This window comes from Leuresthes tenuis, unplaced genomic scaffold (genome assembly GCF_036924035.1).
Source record: "Leuresthes tenuis unplaced genomic scaffold, fLeuTen1.0.hap1 SCAF_18, whole genome shotgun sequence".
NCBI classification, from domain to species: domain Eukaryota; kingdom Metazoa; phylum Chordata; class Actinopteri; order Atheriniformes; family Atherinopsidae; genus Leuresthes; species Leuresthes tenuis.
In genome coordinates, this window is record NW_027325372.1 from 24924855 (window position 1) to 24938580 (window position 13726).

A 13726-nucleotide genomic window follows, 5' to 3' on the forward strand; every position below is an offset into this window, starting at 1 on the left:
TCAGACAATAACAGAATAGTTGCTTTTAAAGGTAGGTAATTGCTGGTGGAGCAGAAGAAGACCATGGTAAAAGGGGGATAAACAAATATGGTGAAATGAGGGATAAACTACTGTGTGTTTGTTCAAACACAGCAATTGTAGATCTGTTTTAAAGTTTAGTTAAGTAAACTTTTTTCATATATGTGGTAAACTTGGTCTTTTATATTACTTTACGCAAAGAAAGCGAAAATAGGTTCTTCCTCGAAAGAAAAATGCTTGTTGTACTCCACACAGATGTTTTAAACTCTTTTTAATGTTTTATACTCTTTTTATCTTCTTTAATAAGCCCTCTGGGGACAGGTGTTGGAAATTAGAATGAGCTATAAATGCTGTGATATGATGCATTGGATAATTGTTATTCATTCTCTATGTCAAAGACATCTGTTCCTAACAAACAAACATTGAATGTGATTATACCTGCGTGCCACTATAAACCAGCCAAAACTCAGGAGGCATATTTGTGCTTTGACAGACTTATTTAGAGTGCTCCCTTTTCAGTATTTGCAGCAATTTTCCCCCATTATACACAATATTTATACAGCAATGAGCACATTGCAGGAGTGAGGGATTCAGTAACGTTCCCACTTTGGGCTGAGAATGAAACCATTGACCTTCTGGTTGGTGGAGCTCTATAATCTGGCTCCAGTGATTATTTTTCCCTTCAAGAATTTGATTAAACAATTATCACAATAGTTTTTAAAAATGTTACATTTCTGTGTTTGTGCTCAACAGTACTGGTGCATCTCAATAAATTAGAAATATCATTGAAAAGTTAATTTATTTCAGTAATGCAATTCAAAATGTGAAACTAATATATCAGAGACTCTTTACACACAGAGTGACAAACACTATATTGCCAAAAGTATTCACTCACCCATCCAAAAAATTGAATTCAGGTGTTCCAATCACAAATTCAAGCACCTAGGCATTCAGACTGCTTCTACAAACATTTGTGAAAGAATGAGTGACTTCCAGTGTGGTACCGTGATTGGATGCCACCTGTGCAAGTCCAGTCATGAAATTTCCTTGTTACTAAATATTCCACAGTCAACTGTCAGTGGTATTATAACAAAGTGGAAGTGATTGGGAACAACAGCAACTCAGCCATTAAGTGGTAGGCCACGTAAAATGACAGAGCGGGGTCAGCAGATGCTGAGGAGCATAGATTTAATGTTACAAAAACTCATCTAAGGATGGATGCATCATATAAAGCAGAGAGCCAAAAAGAGTATAATAGTATAAAGGCAACTGAAAAGTAAAAGTAAGTGAAATAGTCGAAGTAGAGGGTAAATAAAACTGACTAAACGAGTAAAAAGAGTCTAGAGTCTGAAAGTGTAAAAGAAACTCTAAGTGGAAATGTGAAACTAAAATTGAATAGCAGCGCACTTCGCTTTCACTGGCGAGGGCGGAGTTTCGTCACTTGTTTCCAACCAATGAGATGGCAGGTTTGCCTTTGGGCGTCACAGAGGGGCTTCATTCTGAAATTTACTTTTTATAAAAGAAAAGTTAATCTCTCTTATCCCGGCGTCCCAAAGCACATTCAAAGAATACATTAATACCATACTTATCACACAGGCATTAAATATAAACAATGTAAAGTTGACATGTTCAAATAGAGATGGATTATGGTGAGTGACCAATTAAAATGAAGATGTATTATACACACGGTTCATTGACTGATTGTTATTCCGTTGGTTGGACCTCTGGTTCATTGTAACACACACACATAACACACATGCAGAATAATTAGTTTCCTGGTGTTTTACGTACAGCGTCGTGGAAAGTCTTAAAATTATGCTTGAGCTGTCCTTTTTCATATTTCACAGTCAGTAGATAGTTATGAGATAATTTGGTAACAGATTCATTAATCCATCTGGAGTTGGCTCTGAATTCAATTCAATTCAATTCAATTCAATTAAATTTTATTTATATAGCGCCAGATTACAACAATTGTCATCTCAAGGCACTTAAGTAATATAGTCCAATTCAAGCCAATTGGAATTCAATTCATTGTAATCATAATCCAATTAATTCATATGGAGCCAATTAAAAAAAAATATCCTAGCTAAGGAAACTAACAGATTGCACCGAAACTTCAGTCCAATCTCCTGTCCTGAGCATGCCTGTGGCGACTGTGGAAAGGAACGACTCCCTCTGGCAAAACCAGACTCAGGAAGGGTGGCCATCCGCCTCGACCAGCTGGGATTTGAGAAGACAGAAAAGAGGGGGGAAAAAACACCATAACGCCATTCAAAGGATACCTGTTGGAACAGGGAAACACAAGTTAATAACCACAATAATGTCACATGTACATAAAATCATTTGAGAAATTAAACGGGGAAAAAGAGCAAAATGAGAAAAGGTGTGATAGATGAGGTCCCCCAGCAGTCTAAGCCTATAGCAGCTTAACTATGGGATGTTTCAGGATTACCTGAGCACACCCTAACTATAAGCTTTATCAAAAAGGAAAGTTTTAAGCCTAATCTTAAAAGTGGTGTCTGCTTCCCGGACATTTACTGGCAGCTTATTCCACAAGAGAGGGGCCTGATAACTGAAGGCTCTGAAGACTTTCCTTATTTCCAAAGAGCGTCTGTCTTTTGTGAATGACATAGAATCGTTCCTTTAGTTTCAAAACAGCACTTCAGAATGACTAAGTCAGTAGTCTTTTTACCAAGACAAACTTTGCATGACAAAAGACAAAAGTTTTCAGTGTCAGCTAAAATGTAAATATTGTTCGCCTTATGTTGCGTGTGATGGAGATGCAGAGACGACTGCATTAAGCAAGCACATGTGCATTCATTTTGATTCATGATGACATTTCAATTTATCAGTAATGAATGGAATTCAAATATGGCACTTGCAACAAAGATCTAAAGCTGGTACTTGAATACTTGAATATATTCCCGTATTTTCATATCACGGCAGTGTGTCAGCATTAAGATTAAGGGAAGAGTTAAAACATGGCTACAATGGCTGTGGTCTCACAGCAAGATAGTTTACAGTTCTGATTTGTCATTAAGATATTGTGCTTTTATGTCAATTCCTGTAAAACTGTTCTGTGTTGGAAGAGGAATAAGAAAAGAATAAAAGGAACCGAAGCAAATTGAGCATTAAAATACCAGATGCGGATTATTGAGAAAAACCAAGTAGAGCAAATGCACCCTCATTATCTGATTGGGGTTGATGTCCATATGAAAAGGCGATAATGTTTAAGCTGTTTATGATTAAAACGAATGTTCATGAACTGACATAACTAATAAGATTCATTTTTATTTTACTTTATTTTTAGTCAACTTGAACCTATCACCAGAGCAGGTTTTAGCTGTCAATTACAATCAAATGAATGGGTCATTATCAGGAGCTCTGCAGAGCTCCACTGAGAGCTGATTTTTCTAAATCAGGTGTGTTGGAGCAGGAAAACATGCACTTGCAGAGCAGGACTGCCCAAGAACGGGGTCTGAAAAATACTAGGCTTATCAGCCACATTTTAATTTAGGTTAGTTAGATCGATTAGGTTTACCAATAATGCTATGCTAGTTACTGCAAATCTGAACTCTAAGGCCCTTTTAGTCATTTGTATTTACTGATATTTATTATTTAACAGACAGATGTCTGTTGATGAATAGCTTAATTGAACTGCCATGCTGTCAGAAGATTAAATAATTTTGTTGTCTTGTGTAAGGTTTAAAAATGTTGACAGGGGCTCTGTGGTTTAACAGTTGCATGTACATGTATCCATACTGCTACATACATGAGTGGCCTGTTAAAAGAAAAACAAGACATAGACAGAGGAAAGACCAATGATTATGAATATCTGACTGAGTGTACATGATCTATAACAAGATTCGATATGTTCTGAAAACTCTGTAGTTGAAATATGGCAGTTTGTCAAATGATGACTGATGACAACACAACTTGTGCACTCTCTATCAGAACAAAACAAAGGAAGAGAGGTGTTTTGTGACCACTAAAGGAGAAAAGAACATTGTATAAATGAATTAGTATGCCAGGAACAGTCTTGTTTCTTGTTTATTGACTTAAAAGAAAATGACCTTATATATTTTACATCCTATCAGCCATTTCTGACGTTATATCTACTGTTGGAATTAAGAAAAGGATCTGTCATTACCAGGTCATGGTTGCATGGTGTCTAATGTCGAAGTGCCTTGAGATGACATATGTTGTAATTTGGTGCTATATAAATAAAACTGAATTGAATTGAATCAATGTTCTGCTGAAACCATAGTTTGAAGTGTGTTTTTTTAAACTTTAGAATAAACCATTTCTGAATAGAGATGGTCTTCTTCCCTAAAATGTATCATGGTGAAATGTCATGTTCAAGTAGTTGTCCAGAAGAGAAAGACACACAGACTGGGCCCTGCAATTTCTTCTATAAATCTGGAATAGGAGGGTGAGGTAAGCAGTATTCAGCAGGTTGCAATCTGCAACTTTATAGCTAGATGTCACCAAATCTCCCCATCTTTCTAACCTGACTTACCAACTAGCTTAATGCAGGTTCACAAGTCAGCTTAAATGTTACCTTGTTAAATTGCATTTGCGCACCAATCTGAATTTGATCACATGAGCATTCACATCCTTCTAAACCTTACTATACTGTTCAGTATCATAAACTGCCCACTTCTCTCCTGCCTTGGATCCTACCACAGCCTCAGCTATAAATATACTGATATACCACAGGAGGGCAATGAGTCTCAGGTGTGCGGCAAGCTATGACATAATACCTAAAACAGTACAAGATAACTAAAATAGCTGAAACTTCAGCCATTGTAGGTTAAATAAGTATGCCAGGGAGTAGGCTACATCATTAAAAAGCTGGAATAAGATCATGTCTGTTGCTGACCTATCATATAGTAGATATCCAAGAAGGCATCAGTTGTATTTAAGCACTCTGTTACAACCCCCTGATAAGCTTCACAAATGTCTATCAAGGACCTGAATTTAGTGTATTTGTTTTTTATGCACCTTTGTCTATCATTTTGTCACTGATCAACCCGTTATGATGTAATTAATTACTTAGGGTTGCTCTGAAACTACCCTCATGATAAACCTTTCTTTGGAAAACCTTGTAAAATGCTCAGGCAGTTTTTGCCTCACATGGAGTCCGTTCTCCGTACACTGGAGTAAATAGCCTTTCAGAAACTGAAAAGTGCAGATTGGCTTGATTGAAGGTTGTAGTACTGTTCACATTCATGGCGAGACAAAGGTAAAAAAGTAACAAAAGTCAATAGGACCAAGACTCTCCAGATCTTGGTGATTGGTCCCAGCATAAGTACATGTTACTAAGAAAGTAGTACTAGTTTGCTATCTGTGTGAAAAGGTCAAGAGAAAAATTCTACTCACTGTTAATGAATGAATATACCATGCAGAGAAAAAAAAGCAAGCTACAGTTGTCCTTTTGAGAATATTTTGTTGGAATATGCAGCACAGAGCAGACAGATGCAGCAACACTGACCAACATTAATGAAGATATAGTGTTTCTACATTTCTTCTTAGAATGGGTGGAGCCAGCTCTACAATGGTGTCAGTGTCATGTCAAGGGACAGCAAGGGGATGCAAGCAAATCAAAGTCCTCTAATAGCATTGCACAAGATAAGCACCAAGATATGCAGGAAATCGAATATGGGAGTAATGATCTTGGCATAATGAATGGCAAACAAAAAAACAGTTTCAGTAAGATATGGCTCTCGTCTTTGTTTCGTCTGAAGAACGGTTTCTTTCATGGAGCCTGCTTTAATTCAGAAAGCCATGCACGGTGAAGTCACACTTTTTCTGTAGTCTTCAACATGTGCTTTCATCTGTTGTCACTATTTCCTTTATTCTTTTTCCACCATTCGGATAACATTTCCTGAGAATTTGGGATTCTTTTCCTTTTTGCAGCCACCTTACGAAGGAGTAAGTTTATGTCCCATGAGCTTCCTAAGAAAATCAGCATCTATTTTCTTTTCTCATGTGACACATTTCTTTTCTCATATGTCTATGCATGAAATCTACACGGTATCATTTTAATTTATCTAGACTGTTGCTTGTTTTTAATAATAATTTTAATTTCATTTAAATTATTTTATTTCTTTCTTTTACAAATTTGAATAAATAAAAGATGCAAAATTCATAAAATAAATGAATAAATCCTGAGGGTTGTCTTCTAAATTGGATAGGACGTAGGACATGTTTTGTAATTATACCACAACCGACGATGTTTTGTTATTATATCGCAACCGGCAACGTTTTGTAATCATACCGCAAATGGTGATGTTTGTAATTATACCGCAAATGGCGATGTTTTGTAATTATACCACAAATGGCAATGTTTTGTAATTATACCACAAATGCCGATGTTTGCAATTATACCACAACCGGCAATGTTTTGTAATTATACCGCAAACAGCGATACTGTGCAATTATAACTAACTGGTGATGTCTGTAAATATTTCGAAAAGGTGATGAATTAAGTGTTTATTTCTTTATAAGGACTCTGGGCCAAGTTTGTTATTTTAATTTTAATTTCTTCCACTCCCTGCTGCAATGATTTTATTTTATGTAAAGCACTTTGAATTGTTTTGTACATGAAATGTGCTGTACAAATAAATTTGACTTGACTTGACTCTGTGGTTGCAGGAAGCTGCTTTGAGGTGGTCTTGAAGATTGACCTTCACACTGCTTTCCAATAAATATCTTAAGTCAGTTTTTTTTTTTTTTTTTACAATTTTGTTTCTTTTGTCCATGTTTCATGAGTTGTACATAGTGATCTGTTTTGTGTTTATGTATTTAGCAGACACTTTTATCCAAAGTGACTTACAAATTTAGATATAACAAGCTATATAAAAAGCTAACAATAAACTATATAGAAGGAACCCACTTGTCTGACTCTGTCAGAGGTGACAGAGTAGAGATAGGGTGCAGGCATAGAAGGAAGTGCAGAAAGATAAAGTGCAAAGAGAGAGATAGAGTGCAAAGATCTCTAACTGTTTGGTAAGAACTAGTCTCCAGGTTTGTAGGGGGAATTATTGAAGAAGACTCAAGACTGTTTGAGCACCGGTCTTCAACAAATACATACAAATCAGTTCATTGCACTTTCTAATGTGGAACAACACTGATTATTTCAATATTCAATACAAAGCCTCTGGTTAGTGGAGGCTTCTTCAATGGACCAGGAAGCAATTCCATTAGAAATCAATATCTAAATATCACTCATTTAGAAACCATTTCCTTCTACTCAGTGTGTTGTTTTCAGACTTTCCTTAGAAGCACCTCCCTTGCTCAGCTGGACTGGCACATAATGCTGCTCTTCTCTTGACATTCCTTTTTCATTTTGTGGGAAATAATTTAACTTGTGATGTGAGCGTTGAGTTGTTTCCAGGCACACGGAAGTGTGTCTTAATCACTGGGTAGAAACTTTAGACATCTGTAATGTGGTGTCAGGTCCAGTTGTGGGTGAGTTTACGTGCTTCAGAGAGATTCTTTCATTTTCTGACTCTGAGGTCGGAATAAATAGATGTATTTCTGACTCATCTTTTATCTGATGGTTGTCCATTCAAAGGAATAAACAAGAGCTTGTGGTTTTTAATGGTGTGGCAATGTGTTAACTGTACACAAAGGCACAGGATCATTGATCTCAGGTCAAAGGCATTTTATCTTTCAATGACAAAAGATGGTATATTCTTTTCATATTTTCTATAGCTCTACATTTCAATATCCACAAAACCATTAATCAAAATATGTATTTATTTGTAGTTCACCGTTAGTAGGCAATGCAACTAATAAGAGTCCTGATGAGCATTACAGGTTCAGTGGTTTAAGTGGAATCTGTAGAAAACATTGCAAAAGAAAGTTTACCCTTCCCTCTACTTTGGTCTGAAACAAATGATTGTTCCCATTTAACAGGTTTCAATATTTACCGTACACAGAAACCAATGAGGATTCGGAAAATAATGTGTCAGTTTAGGTTGATGTAGTCATCATAAATTTACACTATACCCTCACACTAGCAAACTGTTAACTGTACTACAACACTGAGACTGACAATAATAGCACATACTCCTCTTCAGATGAAATACGAAATGCAGGATCAAATTGCGAGATGACAACATTTTGGTAGGCAATTGTTTAGTGTCTAGTAGCATAGCATCACGTGATGGGAACTGTGAGAATCAAACTTTGTTGTTTTATCACTGCAACCATGTCTTTTTGAACATCTAAAACTGACAATGTACTTTCCTAACCCTGGAAGAAAAGTAGAATAGTAGAATACATACCGCAGTGTGTTGACGCCTCTATTGGTGGAAACGAGTGGAAATGTTTTCATGATTTTTACCTCATTTAAAACTTTAATGGGTCTTAAAAGTTGCATCTAGTTTTAGAACCTTAAAGTGGCAGCTATAAGCAAACAGTTTACCGAACCTTGTACCACAAAATCTGCATGCAGAAATCCTACTGCCTCATTTTCCTCATTTATCCCTCTCGCTCAGAGCAGTGTGTCTAAACTTCTCACTTGTAGCCGTCCTACTACATGCCGGCTGGACCCCGTCCCTACTAATCTTCTCCAATCCATTGCTCCTACTGTAACTGCAGCAGTCACGCATGTGATTAATGCTTCACTGACATCGGGCACATTTCCTACCACATTCAAGCAAGCTCAGGTTACACCGCTGCTCAAGAAACCTTCCCTACCTCCAACTCATGTGAAGAATTATCGGCCGGTCTCTCTCCTCCTGTTTCTGACTAAAATCATTGAAAGGGCGGTCTTTAAGCAGGTCACCGATTATCTCTCACAGAACAACCTCCTTGACCCAAACCAATCTGGGTTTAAAAGTGGACACTCCACCGAAACGGCTCTGTTGGATTGTGACAGAAGCCTTAAAAGAAGCCAGAGCGACAGCTAAGTCCTCTGTACTTAGCCTGCTCAACTTATCAGCTGCATTTGACACTGTCAGCCACAGTATCCTTTTGTCCATACTCTCTAGCATGGGCATCACAGGGAGAGCACACTCCTGGTTTGAATCATACCTCACTGGTCAGTCTTTCAAAGTATCCTGGCTTGATCACACTTCTGCAGCGCACCACCTCGCCACAGGGGTCCCCCAAGGCTCAATACTGGGACCTCTTCTCTTTGCCATATACACCAACTCACTGGGACAGATCATCCGATCACATGGCTTCTCATACCAATGTTATGCTGATGATACCCAGCTCTATCTGTCATTCCCACCTGACAGTCTCAGCACGAATCTCAGACTGTCTCTCTGACATATCAACATGGATGAAAGCCCATCACCTCCAACTTAACCTCCCAAAACTGAACTGCTTGTCTTCCCAGCCAAACCAATCATACACCACAGCATCCGCATCCAAACTGAATCCCTATCGCTTGCTCCATCAAAGGTTGCTAGAAACTTGGGTGTCATGATTGATGACCAATTAACCTTCAAAGATCATGTTACCTCAGTTGCTCGTTCATGCCGCTTTGCATTACTAAACACGAGAAAGATAAGACCATACCTAACCCAACATGCCACCCAACTCCTGGTGCAGGCCATGGTCATCTCCCGCCTTGACTACTGCAATGCTCTCCTAACTGGTCTCCCAGCCTGTACTATGAAACCTCTGCAGATGGTCCGCGGCGGCACGTCTGGTCTTCGATCAGCCTAAAAGAACACGCGTCACCCCTCTGTTCATTGTACTCCACTGGCTACCCTTAGCCGCCCGCATCAAATTCAAGTCACTGATGTTAGCCTACAAAGTGCTTAATGGAACGGCTCCCATCTACTTGAACACTCTTGCAAAGGCTTATGTCACAACTCGGTCCCTGTTCGTCCCAGGATTGTCGTCTAGCAGTGCCTACACCACGCCTAAGACAATCCAAACTCTTTTCATGTGTCATCCCACGATGGTGGAATGACCTACTGAGCACTACCAGAACAGGGGCGTCCCTGTCTATCTTCAAGACACTCTTGAAAACCCAGCTCTTCAGAGAGCATCTCCTATCGTAGCACTTACCTTGTACTTACCTACCCCCTCTATCTTTGCACTTTATTTTTCTGCACTTCCTTCTATGTCTGCACCCTATCTCTACTCTGTCACCTCTGATAGAGTCGGACTAGTGGGTTCCTTCTATGTAGTTTATTGTTTGCTTTTTATATAGCTTGTTATATCTTCATTTGTAAGTCGCTTTGGATAAAAGCGTCTGCTAAATACATAAACATAATAGGTCTTAGAATTATGTAAATATAACCTCAGACAAATAACAGCTCATGACAAATGACACCATCAATATTTTCAGCTAAAACAAATCCAAAATGCAGAAGTAATGTTTGACAAACTAAGTAGACAACTACATAAATGTATATACGTAGGAGCTGGATGCTGCTTATCAAACAGACTTGAATAATTGATCATCATCAAGTGTGAGCACCTCTATAAAAGCAGATGTTTTGCCAGTTTGCTGATCTGAAGCATCCAGGGTGTGTGCTAACACAATGCCAAGGTGGAAATGCATCAATGGTGATCTCAGAGAAGCAATTGTTGCTGCCCATCAATCTGGGAAGGGTTATAAGGCCATTTCCAAACTATTTGGAGGCCATCTTTCTACAGAGAGAAAAAATATTCACAAGTGGAAAACATTCAACATAGCTGATAATGTTCCCAGGGGCAGACGTCCCCACCAAGGGTCAGAGAAACTGTAAAAAATCCACACGCTACATCTCAGAGTCTGCAGGCCTGAGTTAGCATGTTAAATTTTAAAGTTCATGACAGTACAATTAGAAAAAAACTGAAGAAGTATGACTTGTTTGGAAGGATTGCAGGAGGAAGACTCTTCACTCTAAGAGTTTTGGTCCCTGCTCAGTTTTAGTTTAGGCTGGCTTGAGGTGCTTTATCGCACTAAAGAACTGAGTATTTAGAGAATGAAATAATAACCATTAATATGGGTGCAGTAAGCAGAAAATAATTTCTCATGCAGGTGAACTACACCAGATGACCACTTGATTAGGCTGCCTGACATATAAACAATGCTGCAGTCATGTTTTGTGTCTCATATTGTAAAGGCAGACAGTACATAGCTGACAGGTTGACAGAGAGGTGAGCTTTTATTTTGTTTCAGCACTCACCAGCTCACCCCTGTGACCTGTGAATGTTGCCTCTGACTGCACCGACAGCTGCACACAGACATGAGTTAAACCCTGTATGAGTCTGATAAGATGGTAAGCAAAATGTAAGCTGCAGTCTAAGTCCTTGCATCATGTTCTCATTCAGTCTGTTGGCAGTGATGAGGCCAACGATGAAAATTCTGTGGATTTGAGCAGTCTTCTGTCCAGCAGTCAGATTGTGCTGGTTGGGGACTTGAGGCTATCTGTAGTCATGACAACTTAAGCCCAATTGGTAACAGGGCTGAGAGATAGTGTGTAAAAACATTTGAAAGCTTTTTTCGTGAAGCACCTGGACCTACACAGCATGTTATCCGTCATGGATATTAACTACATATATATGGATATTGTTTAGGGTGTTTTTGTATCCTTTCCAAGGAAAGAAAGCGTACACCAATGGTTTGGTGATGGCCTGAGTATGAACTAATCAAAATGCAGTGATTTTGTTTCTTGTAAGTGGAGGGCCAAACAAGAGAGATTTGAGACGGCATACCTTTATCTCTTACTCAGAAATAATTATTATGACATTTTGGCCTTTTCTTTATTTTCATTTAATTTTCTTTCGGGCACAAAAATGTTGTCATTCTATCTGTGGCTGGAGTGTCTAAGTATCTGAGTCCAGCAACACCCTCAGACAGAAATTGGCTCATCCGAAAGATAAAAACACCCACGCACAAACTGAGCAATGTTGTTTATGCAAACCAGTGCAGCCAGGAGTGTACATACCTTTAAGTAGGACAAATTAAAGCACTGGTACAAGACAGAAGAGTCAGCGCTTTAGGCCAAAATAAGGGGCACACTTTTGAGAACAGTATTGTCAACATTTTGGAGAGGGGTGTAAGAAACAATCTATGTTAGATGGGAAAGCCAACTTTAAACAGATGAGGTGACCTCTTGGAGGAGGTGTCATTCACATTCACAGCTTGAATCTTATGATCAAAGCTGAATTCTGTATAGTGAATTCATAATGCCTTAAGTGACCGTGAGTTGACATGTAATAAATGATTTTCAGTTAGGTTGATGCTAAACACCTCATAAACTATGAGGTGTTTAACTATGAGGTGTTTAGCCATCTGACAAAAGAAAAAGAAAAATTGTAAACAAAAGCAGCTTTATTACAAATTTGACTATCAATATGCACTCATGATTTACGCTTAACAAAAATAGAACTTTTGAGCATGTACAGAGTGCCCAGGCCCATTTAAGTCTAGTTGAGTGTATACATTCAGGGAAAAATCAAGGTACAAAGGCATTATCTGGGTGTTTTATTCCAGTTTGGAAATGCTCAATTTCTTACAATTTTGGTTAGACTAAGGTGTTTGCATGCATTTTATCCATCTTGCTTAGACTGGATCGATTAGTCCACTGTCATGTGTAAGTTGTTTACTTGCCTGACCAACATGTTTTTGCCACATTTTGGGTTTGGAGTTTGGCATTGATGATCTCCCTCTTCCTGTAAATGGATAGCTTCACATTTCCGATATCAGATGAGGAGAAGCCATACAATCTCCAATAGTCCTGTCCTCTGTGAATTGTCTCTATGATCCTCTGGGATTCATAGCTCCTATATCAATGCAAGGAATCCCAGTATCAGGGAGTCTTTCATCAGGCCAGAATGAGTGGGACATTCCACTTTATCCATAAAAGGAAACAAAGTTGAACATTTGGAAAGACTCTCTGAAGCCGCTTGAAAATCTACATGTAAGATGTCACGATCTGCATTTTATGTTTCTGTCATGATCTGTGTTTCTGTTTAGTCTCTACTTAACAGTTTAGCCTCATCATTTAACTTTCCTCAGTCTCTCTTCTTCCCAGTCATCAGCTCCACTCCCTTCAAGTGTTCACTGTCATCAGCTGCACTACCAATCACTCTCTATAATCTAGTATTTAGTCTCCCATTTTGTTCATGTTCTTTATCAGATCCACACCGTCACTCAAGTAAAGTCAAGTCAAGTCGTGTCATCTTTGCTCATTTCAGGTTTTGTTTTGTCAGTTTAGTTTTTTTGTATTCTTGCTTTTTGTTAGTTTCTTTGGAATAAATCCAGTTTCAGTTAATATCTGCATTTGGGTCCTCCTTCATCACCGCCACACCTTGTTGACATAAGAGATAAAACATCTTCCCATCTTCGGCGCAAAATAGAGAGTTGTGCCCAGGAGCAGTGACCTATTTTCAGAGCAGTTGACACTAAAGGCAAATACAATATATTATGGGCAAGTCCAAGCCGGTGACAAGGCCTTCCCAAAACCATTCCATGCTTTGAGCTTTGTACAGCTGTGCTGGCTGGATGTCATCAGTACTCCACTCTGAGAAATCTGTGGAAAACTTTTGATAAATTGGTACAGTCCCCAGCCTAATCCGAACCCCCGCTATCTCAAACCTTGTTCTTGAATTGGGCTATACAAATAAACTTAGTGACATAAAGATTTTCTTTATGTTTGTTTCTTTTTCTTAACCCTGTACTCTTTCTTAAGTTTCTTTAGATTGTCACTAATTAGTTTTGTTGCAAGATGGCCGTAGTAATTTGACC